This window comes from Impatiens glandulifera, chromosome 3, assembly GCF_907164915.1.
Source record: "Impatiens glandulifera chromosome 3, dImpGla2.1, whole genome shotgun sequence".
Classification (NCBI taxonomy): domain Eukaryota; kingdom Viridiplantae; phylum Streptophyta; class Magnoliopsida; order Ericales; family Balsaminaceae; genus Impatiens; species Impatiens glandulifera.
Window position 1 is genome coordinate 62,923,101 of NC_061864.1, and position 13,054 is coordinate 62,936,154.

The 13,054-nt window shown below is 27.4% G+C and overlaps 1 non-coding gene across 1 annotated transcript; it reads left to right on the forward strand.

Moving 5' to 3' along the window:
• The first annotated feature begins 11,634 nt into the window (after nucleotides 1-11,634).
• Nucleotides 11,635-11,708, forward strand: TRNAT-AGU. Its single transcript has one exon. It is a non-coding gene; the product is annotated as a tRNA-Thr (tRNA).
• The last annotated feature ends 1,346 nt before the right edge of the window (nucleotides 11,709-13,054 follow it).

The following is a 13,054-nucleotide window of genomic DNA, read 5'->3' on the forward strand; positions in this document are numbered from 1 at the left end:
ACTTATCCCAATTAACATACAATAATTATTAAAAGCTTGGAAGGTAAATTCTTCAGCATTATCAAGACGAATAAATTTAATTAAATAGTCCGGAAAGTGAGTTTGTAATTTGATAATTTGAGCAAACAATCTTGCAAACGCTTGATTACGGGTTGATAATAAACACACATGTGACCTTCTCCAACATTATATTCTTTTAAGAAATTTCTAGTGTTCAACCCTAATTTTAGATGGTGACGACCTTCTCCAGGATGTCCCAATCTATCATGTTGTATAATAAAATTATTTTGATCGACAAACTTCTGGTTTGTAACGACATGTACTTCGGCAACACTTATGTTTGTGAGATATAATCTAGAGGAAACTGCATGTAATTTTTCTATGAAACATTTTTTATTACTCGAGATGATACTTATGATAGATAAATATTCTTTATTGTTTTTATTTGAAGTCTCAATATGATATCTATTTATGCAGATATCTTTAAAACTCAACATATTTCTTTGAGACTTGGACGAATACAACACATTATCAATACAAATGTCTGTTCCTCTTGGTAATATAATATTTTCTCTTCGGGAGCCTTCAATATTTTTTGAACATCCTGATATCGTATTCATATATGTCTCCTTTATCAGCAAAAAAGTAAAAAATTTCTTATTTTCAAAATGGTATGTGTTGAGGCACTGTCTACGAGACAACTTCATTTTCCATTCATTGAGTATTCACTTCTAGAAACCTTCATTTTCTTCATTTAATAAAAATTAAATATTGAGAATTAATAATGAGAAAACAATAATAATACAAACGCAACATCAAACTAAATATAAGCTTGATGGTTATAAAATTTATTTTATTATTATAAAATTTTATTAAACATTATAAAGAAAATACAAATATCAAATGACCTCATTCTTATTTTCATGCTCGACAAGAAAGTCGGCTACATCAAACCGGGAGAAATCATCGAGACCAAAAACTATTTTATCATCACCGGAAGTACAAGTAGAGTTGGTTTCGATGGTCCCTTTTCCTTTTAGCGATGCTTGATAAAGATCGATAAAATGCTTTGGTTTATGAAAAGTATATGACCAATGACCTTTCATGCCGCAACGATAGCATATGTTTTCCACGGTCTTATTGATTTGATTCTTTTTTCATTATGTTTCTCTTTGTTTAGGATATAGTGTCGACCACCAACAGCACGTCCACGACCATTTCCGCGGGCACGACTTGAAAAATGACTATGGCCAAAACCACAATGTTGTCCTTTATAATTATATAATGTCACATCACTTTAGGGAATATGGTCGATCCAGTTGGACGGGCCTTATGATTTTTCATCAAAAGCTCATTATTCTGTTTGATCAATAATAGACATGATATCAATTCATAATATTTCTCAAATCTTTTTGCACGATATTGCTTCAGCAGGAACACATTCGTTGCATGAAAAGTGGAGAATGTTTTCTCTAACATGTCTCTGTCAGAAATAGTTTCTCCACATAGTTTGAGTTGAGAAGTAATCCGAAATAACATCAGATTATATTCATTCACCGATTTAAAGTCTTGAAGGCGCAAATGTAGCCATCAAATTTATATATTTTTTAATTAAGTAATAATAAAATTAATAAATAAACATAATTAATAAAATACATAAATATATAAATTAAATACAAAAGTTAATTATATTGTGCAAATCAAATACATCAATAATATCTCCTCTAATCAAATCAAACACTATTAATATTATCCATTACTTGATAAAACAATCTTGTCATTATCGGTATAAATGATTTTCCTTCTACAATAGCAAAATCTTCTGAATCTAAAAACGTCTAACTTTCCAACCCAATTCCAACAATATACTTCACTCATGCGGTTTTATTTTGTCATTATCAGTATAAATGATTTTCCTTCGACAATAGTAAAATCTTCTGAATCTAAAGACGTCTAACTTTCCAACCCAATTCCAATAATGTACTTCACTAACGCGAAATCGGAATTACTTGACGTTGCTGCATATTCGAACTCACATCTTGATCTCATTAAATACTATGAAAGGAGACGGTATTTAGTAAATACGCAATTATCTTAAATATATTAACAATTTTTTTTCCGATCGTCTAGAAGGAACACAAGAAAGATTTTATTGTTTCTTCAGCAATTGTTATTTTTTTTTTTTTTTATCTCTGGTGGACCTTTTAGTAGGATTCAAACCAGATGAAGTTCTGACCACTTGGATACAAAAGAATCGTCTTAATCAAAACAACACAACAATCTTCTATAAATCATTTCCATTATCATTCATTCCCTCTCTCAATCTCAATCTCAATCTCAATCTCAATCTCAATCTCAATCTCAATCTCAATCTCAATCTCAATCTATTTTTTCAACCCAACTCCCTTAGTTTTCGAAATTAAATTGAAACTTAGGTTTTTTTATTTAGAATAGAGTTTGAGGTGAAAGTCTGAGAGCTTCTTTGTATATTAATTTGGGTAAAATAATATTTACTGAAGAGTTTATAGTTTATTTTAAATATTCTAAAATTTTGGGTATAATATTTGTTGTTCACTTATAAAACTTTTAGAGTTTTTATAAAATTATAAAAATTTATTTAAAATATATATATATATATATATATATAATATATAATTAAATATAAAATTAATTTAAATAAACAAATTAAATAAAAATAATTTATAGTTATAAAATTAATTATGTTAGTTCATTTATTTAAATAAAATATTTGTTTTTGAATTTATAAATATAAAATCACTTTGTTTATATAAAATCGTATAATATTAATTTAAAATAATTAATTTATAAACTAGTCGAATCAAAAAATTAATACGTCAGAATCATTAATATTTTTTTTACAATACTTGTAATATTTTAATAGTAAACTAAATATTTTATTTGTCTTGGTTGGTTCGGTAGGTTGTGAATCTTTCTGAAAGAAAAATGGAGAATTTTGGGATTTCAATTCCATTAAATGTACAAAGCATAAAAGCGGAAGCAAAAATCACTAATAAAATCTCAAAATAAATAAAAAAAATAAATCATAAAGTTATAATTTTATGAGAAATGATTGGGGAGAGAATTTGAAAGAGATATGCAGCGTCATTTCCTCTCCCATTTTCTTTCAGATCATTTTCACTGTTTCAAATCAGTCATAATCACAATCTCATAGATAGAGCTAGAAAGGAAGTACATGTGAATTGCTTGAGCCATTTTCATACATACTCGTGAGTTCCAAGTGTGTGCATTTACAATAACAACCTGTCGACTATATTATTACATATTTTGTAATTTTGAACATGAAGATCGTTGACAAGTAAGAAATTGGTTAATGGTAGCTTTCATATTACCAAAAGTTGGAAAAGAGAAAAAAGAAAATAAAAAACAGATGCATATGATACATTAATATATATTTCAGTTGCTAACTTGAAATTCAAAATGACAGAACTAGTTATTTCGATTGTGAATGCAGCAGGATGGTGTACTAATCTGAGTCTTTCCCAAGCGGGATTAAAGATCAACATCATAATTCCTATGTTCAATGGTTTCCTTTGCACAACATGACCTTTTACTGTCATGTCATTCAGATACAAGAAACATATTGTGAATACCAATAAACTATTAACTACGAAGATGAATTCTATTTTACTTACATTTGGATTTAGACTTGACCTTTTCCTACACAAAATGACAAAAATACAATGATCGAAACACGAAAACTACAGAGAAGAATACACAAGATCAATTTCTTATTTTTGTGAATACGAGAGAGAAAGGCGGATAAGCATGGAGAACATTTTACTCACGCTCACGAGCATGTTGGAGGTATTCTTCTGGATCAAACTTCATTCTGAAAGTGTTATCAACACATACCGCCTACAAATCGATGACATTCAGTTTCATTTATTTACCATATTGTCCATCTCTTTGTGAGAGGCAACAGGTGTAGCAGGTTAATTTGGTAGCAGAGGATCTAAAATGATATTATATACCTTTATGTTAAAAAATAAATAAAATATTTAACTAAATATCTTAATTATTTTTATTAAATGGACTTTCTTAAGGAATAGGAGCTCTCATTTTGTTACTACAATATACTAAAACATTATAGACCGAAGAATAACAACTATATATGGAATAAATTAATCAAAAGCTCTTGTCGAATTATTCAACTTGTTATTCAAACAAAAATAATTGTTTTCTCTTATAAAGAAAACTACCTACATAAATATAATAATAAAATCAATCATACATTTTCTTAATTAATATATTGTCATATTGATATTATAATATTATAAGATTTTATTATAATCTTATAATATAATATATTTTAACCTTGAATCGAATTAACTGGTGGTCAAAATTTGATGAGAATAAACCAAAAACATGTATACATCAATTCATAATCTACTGATATCTAAGACAATTCAAATGGGAGAGATTATCATTTATTTTCAAAAAGAACTTTTAAATTGAATTTGCAATTGATGTTTAAGTTGATGGTTGATTTAATATACATGATCAATTTAATAGTACTGCACTAAGTGTATATAATATAGTTTAAGTTAAAAATTAAGTAACTTTATAAATTTTATATTTAAGGTATGTAATCATAAAGTAAAATAATTAGGAAAAAATTAAGTTAAAGGTTAATTAGTGATCATATACAACATAATGTAATAAAAATCAACCATTAAGTCATGGCTACTTAATATTGAAGAGAGATGCAAAGGATGTGATGCTTTAATGCATAGTAAAACATTAACTTCATCTTATTAATTGTTCGAGAAAAAAACATTCACTATATTAATGACATTAATAAATACACATATGAAACCGTCTCTTCCACATCTATAAAAACAAGACACCATCTATTTAATCGCCAAGATAACAATTTCACAACAAATAGAATCGAATAAAGAAACTATTAGAATTTATAAATTGACAAAGGGACAAATGAAAATGACCACTACCTTATTTCTTTTTCTCGGAAACATAATATTGATGTTAGTTGTTGCCACAACTTTTCCCGCAACCAATGCAGTGCCAATACCAGATTTTTCTAACTTACCTCCTCAATTGAAAGGATGCATGACAAAATCACGACAAGAATGCGGTGAGATAATATTCCGAGAGATGTTCTTCAAAGATGGTGCCCTCACAAATGGCACATGTTGCAAAGTGGTGTTACAACTCGGAAAGACATGTCATGAAGGTCTCCTCACTTACGTTGGCTTTCAACCCGCCTTCCATCCTAACGTCACACAAGCTTCCTTTCAAAGCGGGGTCATCTTAAAACGTTGTCTCGTTGCAAAGAAAACCTAGCTCGTTATAAAAATAAATGAATATAGAGGAAAGTCAAGTATAATTAATAAATGTGTTTTGAATATTGTGTGCATGCACACCCCTTCAATCAGCTTACTTAATAAAATAAAATGATATCATGATCTAGTTTGTTATCGTGTTTAAAGATTTTATACAAATTATGTTCATCAATATTTAATGAGTGTAATTTAAATGATACGAATACAGTCATAATAGACATGTTTGAATAATTAAAATTAAAATTAAGGGCAAAATATTATTAATTAAGTGAATTAATTATTATTATAATTAAATTCCAATTAATTAAGATAATGACTAATAAAAAATAAATAAAATGATTTGAGATAAATGCTATACTCATTATATCTTAATTTAATTTTAAGAAAATTAAAGGAAATTAAAAATAAGTAATTTAGGATAAATATCATATTTATTAAGAATATTTTGTAGATTAAAAATGGAGAAAAAAGATAATGAAAAAAATCAATTTCAAACAAGCTCCAAGACTTGAAAGGGCCGGAATTTGTTGTAGGTGAAATCAGAATAAATATGTGCAGCAAGCTTCACGGTCATCGAATGAGCGATGAATTGTCATCCAACATGCAACAGTCAGTCGTGTCGCCCGCTACAAAGAAAGAGACGCGTGTTCGCGAGGCAACGTATCAGCAAACGAGCGCCTAAACATTGATAGCATAGACGCGCGCGGATTGCCTATCGCCAACGGAACGCGGATGGAGCATCCCGTGTCCAATTTTTCGCCTGAAATGACGTCGTTTTGCTTGGTTTGTCTTCTTCTTCTTTACAATGATGAACTAGATAAGGACAGACTTCCATCTTTGATTTTTTAAAGATATAACTTTGTCGTTTTCCACCTTTTGACTTTGTTCAAAATGTGAAATGATCACCCTACTCCGGTGATCATTTCCTCTATAATTTGAGGGAACATCATTACCTATACGGGCAACTAGCCGGAGATCAAACAAAAGAATATTAATGGTCTTTTCACTAAATCCAATCCACTTGGTCGATGAACCGACCTTGGGATGATATAAATAGTATTCTCTGGGAAAACCGAAGACAATAGATCCACCTCAATCTCTAAATCAAGCCCGAAGAAGAATCTATCATTAATGATCTTCAAGCTTTTCTGAAATTTTGAAAATTTCGTGTAAGGTTGGAAGGCTCTGATCCATGCATTCACGGAGCTTATAAAAGAGTTAAGGAGTGTTCTCCAACTCACAATAAATTTCTAATCATACTATAATTCAATTTACAAGTTTTAATAGAAATTATTACATTTCAGTTTGACTAGTTTTATATAATGTATGATTGTTTAATTTCTTGATTGGAAAACGATCATAGGATCATTTGTAAGCTTTGTAGCAAAACAAAACTGAATCAATTAACCTAAATCAGAAAAATACTCAATTTTGATTATGATTTTTTTCAAAATTGGGTTTCTGTCTTGAGTTATTACTAAAAAACAACAACCCCAAAAGCTTTCCAACATGTTTATAAGGATGTTGAGGATATATTTCAACCAATTACAAGTCATCCTAATCATCTTTGATCAAAAACTAATTTTTTTACAAAAATAAAAATTACAATTCTTAAATTGGTTAAAACGAGAGAGTCAATCTCCTTACGCTTCATAAAACATAAAAAAACAAAAATTCATTTTTTTACCTCAAAATTGTGTGAGTTAAATGGGACATCATCCTGATCAAATGACACATCATGATTCGGGATGATGTTATGATCAGTGTAACCATATGAAGCTTCTAGAGCCCTTGAATCAACGTATCAAGGCCCTAGTCAAAAAAATTTAAACCTACAGTTTGATGTTCTTGACTACCGAGGAAGGTCATCCAAGGCTAACCCAGGACCGAGGAAATTTAGCCCCAAGGCTAACCCGAGACTGTGAGTTCTTCGCATCAAGATTGAGAAAATCTAGCCTGGGGCTAGCCTAGGACCGAAGAATTCCTTGAGCCCCAACCAAGGAATTTTGTGCACCCGATTGAGGACTCCTGCACCCCGACTAAGGGATCCCGACCCAAGGCCGAAGGTTTTAGCCCCAAGACCAAGACCGAGGGAAATCACACCTAGGATCTAGAGGGCTAGTTCCAGGGCCTGTTTGGTTTCATTTTTATAATTTCAAAATTATTTTTATAATTTTGGAACCCAAAATCATTTTCTACAAATCCGAAAAAATAAAAAATGATTTCAAAATATTTTAAAAATATTTTCGTGAAGAATAATTTGATAAAAGTCTGTTTGTAAACGTATAATTTTATTAATTTTAAAAATTAATTGGCGACTATTATTAAATAAATAATCTTTTAAATTAATTATTTTTAATTTATTTAAATACAATTTCTTTAATCAAATTTTAATTTGAATATTTAAAATTTAAAATTTATTTGAAATTTGATCAAAATTTATTTGAAATTTGATCAACATTAATTATTACTTTAATTAATTTTAAAATGTTAGGACATATTTTTATAAATCTTTAAAAAAAAATATTTTACTAAAATAGATTCTTGACCTACAAAATACAAACCTAAGTTAAAATTTCTTGACTTCAAACTTTTTTCAGGACAAAAATTTTTCCAGTTACAATATTTAATGATTTAGAGGGATGTTTTGAATAATCACAAAGTTTTATGATTGATTGAAGAGAATGAGTATGAATAAGTAGAAAATGGATTCATATTCAAATTTCCTAAACATGTGAACTTTTAATCCTTGGGACAAAGATCAAAATAAAAAAGCATGGTGATTGCAAAAATTATAAATATGTTGAAAATTGTTAGTGTTGTTCTCAGACAAACATATAAAAAAAAAATTTAAATCGTTAATTATTTTTAAACTCTTAAAATCATTAATAAACAAATTACATTCAATAGAAGTTATAGTTATAAAATTAATTTAAAAAACATCATTTATTTAAATGGGTTATTTTTAAAATTTAAAAATATAAATTTAATTTATTATATTTTAAAATGTATAATATTGTGAATCGAAAAAAAATTATAAACTTTTAAATCTTAAGATAATAAATTTAATAATTTTACAAGTTTAACTAATTTTAAAATTTAACTAAATCATATTACCATTTTTTAAATAGTAATAAATTTTGATTATGAAAATTGGATTTTGGAATGAACACTCCTAATCAAACTCACTTAAAATATTCTCAGTGGTTTTTTATTTCTTATTTTTTTTTAATTTTAGTTTTGATTAATTCAAAAGTCTCTCTTCTCAAACTAAAATCTCACAAAAAAAAAATAATCTCCTACGGCGGGAATATAATTTTTTAATTAATTCAAAATTCTCTATTTTAATTTAAGGAAAGAATAAATTGCCTCCTAATTTATTTGTAAAAAAAAAATAGAATACGCTATAAAGAATTAATTGATTAATTGAATATTCAAGCTTAAAAAAATCATTAATTTGAAAAGCCAACCAAAATCAGTTAGGTGGTCTAATTTTAATTTAAAAATACTAATGTTATTAAAATTTATATGTTATTGTAATTTGATAAATGCGTTTTAGTGATCAAAGTTAGTATGACAATGGTGTTTACAAATAAAGGAATTTACACATGTCAAATTACCGATGCTATAAGGTGGGCGATTTTATTTGATTGGTAATTATTAACTGAGATGCACATTCATAGTTGTAAAAGTTAACAGAAAAGGGTAAAGAGAAAGAAAAATCTGAAATAGAGAAAGAAGCAGCATGGAAGAAGGCTCGGGACAGAAAAAAAATTGGGGAAAATTTGTAAAACAGGGGTCAACACTGATGGGAAATGGAAAGTGAGTTTAACGGAAAAAGAAAAATTTTAAGGGGTTGAGAAATCAATTAATTAAAATAATGTTATCTTAGATTCTTAGCAGAGAAAAAACTCTAACAATTTAATGTTCAACTCAACCTCCATTACCTTCAGGATTAAAATTACCTTCAGGATTGAAATCTCCTTAAGAAAAGGAATACAATAAAATTATTAGCTGGTCAGTCGGCACGATGGAGAGCTAGCAAAATGCACCGAACCTAGGGTCTATACTCTTAAAAGAAATCCAAATTGGAAGGTAAATCAAGTTTGGAAAAAAGTACAGAGCAGAAACAAAGCGCGGAACACGGAAACAAAACGTGAAAAACAATAAGCAGAATAGAAAATTGTGTAAGGTGTGTTTGGTAACCCTAGAATTGGAATTGGAGAGTTTAATTTCAATTCTTAATTTTGGTAGACCCTCTAATATTAAGAATTTGAATTGAAATTAAAATTTCAATGTAATTCAATCTAGTGTAATTTTATACTTCTCAATTCCGACATACAATTCCACTGTTAGTATGTCGGAATTGTAATTCCAAATTTCTTTATATGGTTTTTCAGACAAAATAACCTAATATTTTATCATTAAAAACATGATTAAAGTTTTTAATCGATATTTTTTTTTAATTTAAGATATTAAAATATAGAACCTGTGTTTTTTTTTATTTAATAAGTTAACATTTTGAACTATTATATATATATATATATAATAGTTCAAAATGTTAACTTACTAAATAAAAAAAACATCGATTCTTTATATATATAAAAGTTAAAATTTTAAACTGATATTTTGTTTTTGAATTTAGAAAATTAAAATGTTGAACCGATATTTATATTTTAATATATGAAGTTAACATGTCAAAGCAATATTTTTTTTTTTAAAAGTCAAAATTTAAAAAATTCTTTTGAATCCAATTGGTTATATCAAACTAATATTTTAATAAAATAAATAATATATATTTAAATTATTTTTTATATAAAAATTGGGATTGAATTACAATTATATAGTTTTCTCAATCATAGAAATTATATTGTAATTCAATCTCAATTCTCATGAAATTGGAATTGGAATTGGAATTGAAATTCCAATTCAAATTCTAATTTCACTCATTCAAACGTCCCTTAAAGTTTATTGAAACAACCCGACCTATCCGATCTACACTCGAAATATAAATTCCAATTCCAATTCTAATTTCACTCATTCAAACGTCCCTTAAAGTTTATTGAAACAACCCGACCTATCTGATCTACACTCGAAATATAAATTCCAATTCCAATTCTAATTTCACTCATTCAAACGTTCATTAAAGTTTATTGAAACAACCCGACCTATCCGATCTACACTCGAAATATTTAATTAATTATATGATTAAGAAGGAAAATTTACTAAAATAACAACTTAATTTTTTAAATAGGTAGAATATTGAAATATTTTATAAGTAGGATCCGATATCAAACAATTATCAAACTGATACAATATCTAATACATCAAATCCATTGTATATATGATCAAATGTAAATATGTAGAACCGATGTAGAAGAGCCGAATTTAAATTTATCCAAAAAATCGACACCATATCTCAGTAACAAGGAAAAAGTTCATAACAATTTAATCTCATCTCGACCTAATTCTTTTAGAACACTCCACCCCAACAAAAGCAAAATGTTAATGGGTTTTCAATTTAAGCTTGAGACGTGAATTTGAGTTTCCATTTTGATGTAGATTTAATTTTGCATGAATATTTGATTTTAGTTTTAAATAATCTGTTTTAGTGATAAATGTTGTTAAAATATGTTAAGAAGTCACTCATTTGATAAGTCACTCTATTGGTGATTATCCTAGGATTTTATTAGATTTATAGTGGATATGGTATTTAAAGAAATAATTTAACAAATATTGATCTCATAAAAATAATAATAAAACATAGCTTTTATTGCTAGATTGGTTTAAACATTAGTCTTTGTCTCTGAACCTAAACAAGAACATTTTTAGTTTATTTATATTCTAAAAAGTTATAAAAGATTTGTTTACTGTGCCAAACTCAATTTTTGTACGTGTTGAAAATACTCAAAGAAGTCTTCGTCTCATTCTTTCCAAAACACTAACAAAGATTTAAGCCTTATATTTGATTTTGAGTTTCATGTTATATCGACATTTTTTGATTGATTTGAGATATAATTCTCAACTGTTTGTTTTACATTTCATTCTAATATCATGCCAAACTCAAGGTTTAATCTACTAATAACTTTTGCATTATCTAAGGTTTATGTTGGAAAATAATATATGAAAGATTCATATCTTGATAAATTCATTATAAGGAAAAAAATGAGATTTTATAGGATATTTTATTAAATTTGTAATGGATTTGTTATTTAATCATAACAAACAATTTCTAAAGTTAATAATATAACAATTGATAAAAATGTCCAAAAACAAAATGTAAGTCAAAGCTCTTGTAGCTCAGTTGGTTAGAGCACCCGTTTAGTAAGCGGGAGGTCTTGAGTTCGACTCTCAACAAGAGCATTTATTTTTGGGTTTTTCTTTTTGATTTTTATAGTTTATTTCTTAGGTTTTATGTTGATAATAATGAGTTAAGAGCTTTTTGATTTTTATAGTTTATTTCTTAGGTTTTATGTTGATAATAATGAGTTAAGAGGATACTTATGACCATGCATCACATGATAAAATGGAAAGGGGAGAAAGTGAATATTTTGATATTTTATATTTTAATAAGTATTGTTTTTGAAAATACAAAATTTCATTATTTAATCTTACAGGAAAATTGCAGATCAATAGTTAATAAAAAAAAACATTACAAAATCAATGTTCACATCAAAGTTTATTGTCATGCATTTCAGACAAAAGTTTTCTCGATCGGTTAGAACATTTGTTTAGTAAACGAGAAATTTTGAGTTTCGACTCTGGCTTAATTTATTTCCCTGTTCTACAATGCTTTTAGGAATGAAGTTTGTTTTGTTAGCTATTTTTTTACCAAAAATTCATTTCACTCAATTCACTTGCTAAAATATATATTTCAAAATTGTCTAGAACAAAGTCGTGGAGCCTCCTTCGATCAAAGCACCCAATCCCAGACAAAGAGGTAATGTGTTTTAAAGGTTGTGATTTCATGTTGATGTTTGGATTTGATTTTTCATGTTGATATTGGTATTTTGATAGTAGGTTTTAGATTTGATTTGATATATATTTTTACTCTTTTTGAGTTATATATATGTATTTTATAATAAAACTTTAATTATATTTTATAAAAGGTAAATCAAGTTCATTAATTAAAAAACATGTAATTGGTATTGGAATTGAATAGTCTAATTTCAATTCTTAAGTTTAGTAAACCCATTAATATTAAGAATTTGAATTGAAATTAAAATTTTAATAGAATTCAATGTAGTGTAATTGGTGGTGTCAAACTAATATTTTAATAAAATAAATAATATATATTAAAATTATTTTTATTATATTCTTTTTTACAAAAATAGGAATTGAGATTGAATTACAATTTTTCAGTTTTCTAAACATAGGAATTAAATTGTAGTTCACTGTCAATTCTCATAGAATTGAAAATGGAATTCCAATACCAATTCCAATTCCATTCATTCAAACGTATCCTAAGCAAAATTTCATAAAGGGGATAGATCTTCTTTGGAGCATTTAAAACAAAGGTGAATATTAGAGCTCTAGTAATATGTTCTCCACGCCTTCTATTAGAGGATTAGAGGATATGAGAAAAAGTCGCATTGATCGTGAACTAATTAACGAGAAATTGGCGGAACTCTATCCAAAAAGCCAGATACAAGTACAGCAGTCGGGAATCTTTGATTATTGCCCATTGAACTTTTTTTGGGGAAAAAGAA